The sequence below is a fragment of the Schistocerca americana genome, chromosome 8 (genome assembly GCF_021461395.2).
Source record: "Schistocerca americana isolate TAMUIC-IGC-003095 chromosome 8, iqSchAmer2.1, whole genome shotgun sequence".
Lineage (NCBI taxonomy): Eukaryota > Metazoa > Arthropoda > Insecta > Orthoptera > Acrididae > Schistocerca > Schistocerca americana.
Window position 1 is genome coordinate 488,894,258 of NC_060126.1, and position 8,927 is coordinate 488,903,184.

Genomic DNA, 8,927 nt, shown 5'->3' on the forward strand with positions numbered 1-8,927 from the left:
ATCTGATGGTTGTCCATATTCGCGACTGCGAATGTATTTCACACACATAAAATCATTCATTTATAAAGATTAGAAACTGCAGAAAGGTGGGAATTTAAGGAGGTGGGACCTGGATAAACTGAAAGAACCAGAGGTTGTACAGGGTTTCAGGGAGAGCATAAGGGAACAATTGACAGGAATGGGGGAAAGAAGAACAGTAGAAGAAGAATGGGTAGCTTTGAGGGATGAAATAGTGAAGGCAGCGGAGGATCAAATAGGTAAAAAGACGAGGGCTGGTAGAAACCCTTGGGCAACAGAAGTAATATTGAATTTAATGGATGAAAGGAGAAAATATAAAAATGCAGTAAATGAATCAGGCAAAAAGGAATACAAACGTCTCAAATATGATATCGACAGGAAGTGCAAAATGTCTAAGCAGGCATGGCTAGAGGACAAATATAAGGATGTAGAGGCTTATCTCACTAGGGCTAAGATAGATACTGCCTACAGGAAAATTAAAGAGACCTTTGGAGAAAGGAGAACTGCTTGCATGAGTATCAAGAGGTCAGATGGAAACCCAGTTCTAAGCGAAGAAGGGAAAGCAGAAAGATGGAAGCAGTATATAGAGGGTCTGTGCAAGGGCGATGTACTTGAGGACAATATTATGGAAATGAAAGAGGATGTAGATGAAGATGAAAAGGGAGATACGATACTGCCTGAAGAGTTTGACAGAGCACTGAAAGACCTGAGTCGAAACAAGGCCCCGGGAGTAGACAACATTCCATTAGAACTACTGACGGCCTTGGGAGAGCCAGTCCTGACAAAACTCTACCATCTGGTGAGCAAGATGTATGAGACAGGCGAAATTCCCTCAGACTTCAAGAAGAATATAATAATTCCAATCCCAAACAAAGCAGGTGTGGACAGATGTGAAAATTACAGAAATATCAGTTTAGGTCACAGCCGCAAAATACTAACGCGAATTCTTTACAGACGAATGGAAAAGCTGGTAGAGGCCGACCTTGGGGAAGATCAGTTTGGATTCGGTAGAAATGTTGGAACACGTGAGGGAATACTGACCCTACGACTTATCTTAGAAGAAAGATTAAGGAAAGACAAACCTACGTTTCTAGCATTTGTAGACTTAGAGAAAGCTTTTGACAATGTTGATTGGAATACACTCTTTTAAATTCTGAAGGCGGCAGGGGTAAAATACAGGGAGCGAAAGGCTATTTACAATTTGTACAGGAAGCAGATGGCAGTTATAAGAGTCGAGGGGTATGAAAGGGAAGCAATGGTTGGGAAGGGAGTGAGACAGGGTTGTAGCCTATCCCCGATGTTATTCAATCTGTATATTGAGCAAGCAATAAAGGAAACAAAAGAAAAGTTCGAAGTAGGTATTAAAATCCATGGAGAAGAAATAAAAACTTTGAGGTTCGTCGATGACATTGTAATTGTGTCAGAGACAGCAAAGGACTTGGAAGAGCAGTTGAACGGAATGGACTGTATCTTGAAAGGAGGATATAAGACGAACATCTACAAAAGCAAAACGAGGATAATGGAATGTAGTCGAATTAAGTCGGGTGATGCTGAGGGAATTAGATTAGGAAATAGACACTTAAAGTAGTAGATGAGTTTTGCTATTTCGGGAGCAAAATAACTGATGATGCTCGAAGTAGAGAGGATATAAAATGTAGACTGGCAATGGGAAGGAAAGCGTTTCTGAAGAAGTAAAATTTTTTAACATCGAGTATAGATTTAAATGTCAGGAAGTCGTTTCTGAAAGTATTTATATGGAGTGCAGCCATGTATGGAAGTGAAACGTGGACGATAAATAGTTTAAACAAGAAGAGAATAGAAGCATTAGAAATGTGTTGCTACAGAAGAATGCTGAAGATTAGATGTGTAGATCACACAACTTATGAAGAGGTAGTGAACAGAATTGGGGAGAAGAGGAGTTTGTGGCACAACTTGACAAGAAGAAGGGACCGGTTGGTAGGACATGTTTTGAGACATCGAGGGATCACCAATTTAGTACTGGAGGGCAGCGTGGAGGGTAAAAATTGTAGAGGGAGACCAAGAGATGAATACACTAAGCAGATTCAGAAGGATGTAGGCTGCAGTAGGTACTGGGAGATGAAGAAGTTTGCATAGGATAGAGTAGCGTGGAGAGCTGCATCAAATCAGGCTCAGGACTGAAGACCACAACAACAACAACAGTGTATGTCTGGATTAAATCAACAAGTCTTCCTAAACTGTTTGATCGATTTCAGCCACACTTGGTACACACATCATTTGCTATCTGGAGAGTAGGACTGTGGTGTAAGAACCGCCTACCTCTCAAATTCGGTTGGAGATGTTCGTAAAAAAGGGGAGTAAGGCATAGCGCAAATACCTAGAAAGCATTCACTCAACATTTGAGAATGAGACCAGTTAGTGACTTCCAACAAGATTTATAGGTAATGTCAAACACTTATGAAACTTATTTCCTACGTCCTTCTCAAAATGATGAAAGGATATAAGTTTATCGCTTACGTTATTATCTTCGTTCATGTAGTGTAACTGTCGCACCAGGAATGGCAGATCCGTTTATTACTTTCTCACTACTAACTCAACTGGCAACACAGTTTTGAGACATAATCGTAACATACCTCTGAATGTACCTTTAAAATTGTATCACTGTACGAGAGATAGTTCTGAAGGTATGACATCATTAAACTGAGCGTGAGAAACTAGCTAATCTTAAAACGGTGCGATAATTACCTACAACCAAGCGTTTTATGATGAGACCACTCAAGGACTTCCAACTAACTTTAAACATAATTTCGAGCATATTCAATCTCGTTTTAACGATTGATGTAACCACAAGTTTGAGGGGAATCCGCCAGTTTAAGAGAAGGCGGGGAGTGCTGTGTTGTTACTAGAACAGCAGGAGAGCTCAGCCTGTTCGAACGTGAGCTAGTCACTAGATGTCATCTGAGCGACAAATCCACCAGGAACAATTCAGTCCTTCTGAAGTTGCCCAAGACGAGCGTTGATGCGTGACGCTAAAATGGAAATGAGGAGGAATAACCACAACTAAACTAATACAGGCAGATCTAAAGTATTGACAGAAGGGGAGCGTCCAGCATTAAGAAGGGTGACTGTAAAAAGCCTCATGAAATCAGAGGAATCAGTCACTCGTGAGTTCCAAAGTTCTACCAGCTGTCCAGCGAGCACAATGACTGTGGGTAGGGAGTTAAAAGGACTGGGGTACGACGGTCGAGTTGATGTTCATAAGCCACACATTTCTGTAATCAGTGCTAAGCGACGCTTGATTTGGTGTAGACAGACGCCATAGGACGGCGGATGATTGGAAATGGGTGCTTGAAGTGATAAATCACGCCCATCCACATCGCGATTCAATAGAAGAGTTTGAGTTTGGTGAATGCCTGTGGACATTACCTGTCGTCATGTTTAGTATCAACAGTGATGTACTGAGGATGATGTTTTCCTTGGTTAGGATGCGGTCCATATCCTGCGATTAAGAGAACGCCAAAAGATGAAGGATATGAACACATTTTACATATTTATGTACTGTGCACAGTAGTGGAACAGTTCGGAGGCTACGATTTCATCAGTTAGACAATGGACTCTGTCATAAAGCAGCATCTGTAAGGCAATGAGTTGTGGATAATAACAGTCCTGAAGAGGACTTGCCTGCGTAAGGACCCTGCCTGAACCCAGTGGGACAGCTTTGGAGTGTGTCAGCAGACCGAAGTACCTGATGTAAAGGTGCAGACCTTTCGAGGTCTTGGACCAAAGTTGTTCAAGCAAGTTAGTGGAGGTCCCGTAATAGTGTGGGCTGTGCTTCACTAAATGGACTGGGTCCTCTGGTCCAACTGAACCGATCAGTCTCTGGAAATGGTTATGTTCCGCTGCTTGGAGACCATCTGCAGCCGGCCAGGGTGGACGAGCGGTTCTGGGCGCTCCAGTCTGGAACCGCGCGACCGCTACGGTCGCAGGTTCGAATCCTGCCTCGGGCATTGATGTGTGTGATGTCCTTAGGCTAGTTATGTTTAAGTAGTTCTAAGTTCTAGGTGACTGATGACCTTAGAAGTTAAGTCCCATAGTGCTCAGAGCCATTTGAACCATCTGCGGCCACTGATGGACTTCACGCTCCCAAACAACGATGGAATTGTTATGGATGACAACGCGCTGTGTCACTGGGCTACAGTTGTTCGCAATTGATTTCAAGAACTTTGTAGACTGTTCGAGCGAATTATTTGGCCACCCACATGGCCCGTCATGAGTCCCGTAAAACATTTATGAGACATAGTGGAGAGGTCAGTTCGTGCACAAAATCCTGCACAGCAACCCCTCCGCAATTATGGACGGCTATAGAGACAGCATGGGTCAAGATTTGTGCAGGGGACTTCCAGCGACCTGCTGAGTGCATACCAAGTCGAGTTGCTGCACTGAGCAGGTCAAAAGGAGGACCGACACGATATTGCGAGGTATTCCAAGTCTTTTGACAGCGCACTACAGAGGCCAGTACTGACAGATTTTATACTGATAAAGGCCAAAATGTGTTAACATCTGTAGATCAATTTTATTCGAAGTCCCTCTTCACGGACGGCTTTAATTCATTACTTTTGTATTCCAAGTCTTTTGACAGCGCACTGCAGAGGCCAGTACTGACAGATTTTATACTGATAAAGGCCAAAATGTGTTAACATCTGTAGATCAATTTTTTTCGAACTCCCTCTTCACGGACGACTTTAATTCATTACGTTTGTATTCCAAGTCTTTTGACAGCGCACTGCAGAGGCCAGTACTGACAGATTTTATACTGATAAAGGCCAAAATGTGTTAACATCTGTAGATCAATTTTTTTCGAACTCCCTCTTCACGGACGACTTAAATTCAATACTTTTGGCTCATACTGTGTTAGTCTGGCTATCTGGAGTGTATTCAAATTGCATTGCTTTACTAATAACTCGTTTCGTTTTAGTGAGCTACATCCAGTCGTATTTTGAGAATACACTTTCCTGTTGAGGATATGGTACGAGGCGTGTTTTTTTTTTTTAAGTAAGTACCGTTTTGAAATTTAAAAAAATACGTGCTAAGGTACCGCAATAATTTCATTTCTACATGAAAGCCTAAACCTTAATCTACGCACTGACGCCATTACAGTCTGATTCTTCCTTGTTTACGTTGTGTACTGACTGTTTAAGATGCCTCCGATAATCGTGAGTCCCGCCGACTGTGAAGTACGGGCTGTTATAAGATTTCTTAGTGCTAAAGGCCTAAAAGCGATCGACATTCATCGTGAGATCTGTGCAGTTTACGGAGAAAACATTGAGTGATGGAATGGTAAGAATGTGGGTGAGAGCATTTATAGGTGGCCGCACATATGTGCATGATGAACAACGGAGTGGGCGTCCTTCGGTCGTTAGTGAAAGTTTGGTGCAGGAAGTGGGCAATAAGATGAGAGAAAACATACGCTTTACGCTTTCCTCCTTGCGGGATGGCTTTCCCAATGTTTCTCGTAGTGTTTTGTATGGCATTGTGACCGAGCACTTTAATTACCGAAAATTGTGCGCATGTTGGATACCGAAAATGATGACAGATGTGCACAATACCAAACGTTTAGACAGTGCATTGACTTTCCTTGAGCGGTACTACAACGACGGTGATGATTTCTCAAGCCAAATTGTTACGGGCGATGAAACATGGGTGCCCTACGTCACATCAGAATCAGAGCAACAGTCCATGGAATGGCGGCATTCAGATTCACCCAGAAAAGTGAAGTTTAAGCAAACAATTTCTGCCCGGAAAATCATGTGCACAGTTTTTTGGGACAAAAAAGGAGTATTTCTTGTGGAATTTCTGCCTCGTAATGAGACAATCAATGTAGCAGCTTACTATAAGACATAGCACAAGCTGCGTCTTTCAATTGAGAACAAAAGACGTGGCAAGTTGAGCAAGGGCATCGTATTGATGCAAGACAATGCCCGTCCGCATGTGGCGAATCAGACCAAAGATCTCATCACATCTTTTCGATGGGAAACTCTAGATCATCCTCCGTGCAGCCCCGATCTTGCGCCCAGTGACTACCATCTGTTCCTTCACTTGAAGAAACGCCTGGGCGGTCAGCGTCTTCAAGAGAATGACGAAGTGAAAACAGTGGTGATGCAGAGGTTAACAAAGGCGTCAGGCTTCAATAAGGAGGGTAGTCAAAAACTGGTACAACGTTATGACAAGTGCCTCAATATTGTTGGAAATTATGTAAAAAGTAGATTAAGGTACAGGCTTTCATGTAAAAATAAAATTACTGAGGTATCTTAGCACGTCTTTTATTAATTTCAAAACAGTACTTACTTAAAAAACACGCCTCGTAAAACATATTATTGGCGTTAGATCACTCTTGATTCCAGTAGTGTTCACTCTCTCGCATCTAGACCTAGTTTTGCACCTGGAAACGTAGCTTACTGTTGCGTATTCCTTCTGGGTATGTGTACTGAAGATCATTATGCTGTGAAAAGCAGTTGATTTATATGGCAATATTCATTGTCTCCATAATGTAAAAAAAGTCTTTTATGTGCTAAACGGCAAACAGGCTTGTTGCATGAAGTCAAAGTCTAAAACAGGCTATAAATGACGTGTCAGAATTAACATTACCACTCTGAAGCTTCTTACAGCAACTCTAAGCTTTACATCAAGGTAGTTATTTGGTGATTAGTGCCTGAGACGTTCAAATTCGTTGCATATATATATATATATATATATATATATATATATATATATATATGTGTGAGTGTGTATGTGTGATTAAATTTGCTTTGGTTCTATGTTCAGATCTTGGCTGTTATCTTTAACACCGCCTACAGTTCAGGGTATGGTAGAAGATCACGGTTTCGTTGCGAGCTGTGTAGCCAATGAATGTATACGGTAATTCTCGTTGTCGCTGGTGTTATTCTCATAGAGGATTTCAGTACTTGTAGTGATGCTTTGGTTCAAACTTGAGTTATGGTATAGGCAGATTCAGTACTTCAGACTTGTTTGGATGTTAAATTACATGAATGTTCCATTATTTTGTCAGGCTCTACGCTTAATTATTGAGTACTAAATGTTCAGATTTCAACTTAATGGTTTGACAATGATGCAGCATCCTACCACCTCTGGAGGGGACAAAAATATTCATAAACACTGCTGTCCTCCTCTGCAACAAGCTACGGTACATTCTCCGTACAGTTCACACCCCGTTGAATTTCAGAAAACTACTGGAGCCCTGCCTTTTGCCAACGTCACACCTTTAAAAGTAACCCTTAACTCCAAGTTTTGTCTGTATCAGTAAAGCAAATTCCTTCGTCTTCTTCCAGTTACGTTTCTTCCTCATTCCGTTCCCCTGTCTTTATTAACTGCAGTTCTCTTACGCTCTTATTTCTCTCCCTTTCCTTGCAGTTCTGTTACTTCTGCTGCTGGCAGTGGTTCTGAGTTTAAACGTACCTGACTGTATTCTACTTTTCTAATACAGCTACTACTGCTTTCCACTGTTAATGATTACTTTTTTGTATGCTCTATTCACTTTAATTCTTTTTATAACATTTCTGTATGGATACTGCGCCGTAATGTACACGCACCGTTCCATTGGGAACGAGATGGGATGTGAATTCCCCTGCGGCACTGTAAAGTGACCGCTGTGTCATATCTATATTGTCTAATCTGTATCCCGGAACGCAATACAAGTTCCCGATTGCCTATCTAATATCTCCGGGGGCAACAAAAATTTTATTTTCAGTATTTTTCGTTATTAGTCAGCGGACTAAAAACTTTAAAATGCTTCCATAATCTGCTCCGTAAGAGGTACAATCTCACGTTAGAAATGTAGCATAGTTAGGCAAGTATTACTTATTAACTGCGCGTTCGTCATGAGGCAGCGTTCTGACGGCGTGAAGATAGTCGGACTTTATTTATTCAGTAATTGAGAATGAGAGCACTTCGGGACTTCCAACAAACTTTACAGATTATTTCAAATACTTTGACATTCCCCACAAAATGATGAAAAGGAAGAAATTATATCGCTTACTAAATTTTCGCTGTTCAGCCAGTAAGACTTCAGCATCAGGCATCACGTTTTAATTCATTACTTCTTTGCTATTAACTTTATCCGCAAGACACTTTCCTGACTTTATCTACATGAATCACTGAATGTACCTGGAAAATTACGTCATTGTATGATGCGTAGTTCAGGATATACGACATCATAAATATCGAAATGCGTGAAAAACTAGCTTTTACTTAAAATGGATTGCAAATTACGCCAGTTATATTCATCCCGCGTTTCATAATGAGCACTTGGGAACTTTCAACAAGATTTAACTATGATTTCAAACTTATCCTCAACTGTTTCCCACTTGCATGCTTTAAGTCAAATATTTAACAGATTAACCCATCTGCAAAGTAATCAGACGTTTGAAGCTGTTTTACACGTAGAAATTCTATTCTTTAAAGGATCGGAGGTTTACTGCTAATTTAAGAGGGCGCGTTGTTCCCTACCCGCCTCTTAGCATAAGGACGGGCTCCGTGGCCACGAAGTCTCATTCTGCCCCTGTTAAGACGTGGAGGCAGCTTACAGGCCGGCACGCCCGTGATCCGCGACTGGATCTGGGGGAGGGGCACCAGCTCCACCTAGCAGTCGACGAGAAAAATTTCAGGTACCTGCATTATGTCCAGTTTATAGTTCATCGTTAAGCATTCACATCCATTTAAACATTCCGGTCCTACTACTGTGGTACAGTTGTTGTAATAAAACAGGCTCTGACGAATGTTTTCTCCCATCTAGCAACGTGTGTAATACCACCTAAATTCTTAACAGATTTGGTATTGTCTTGGTTTATAAAGTACATAATCCATTACTGTGTGTGTTTGCCAACGCTTCTAACTATCGAGCACCGTAAATTTTG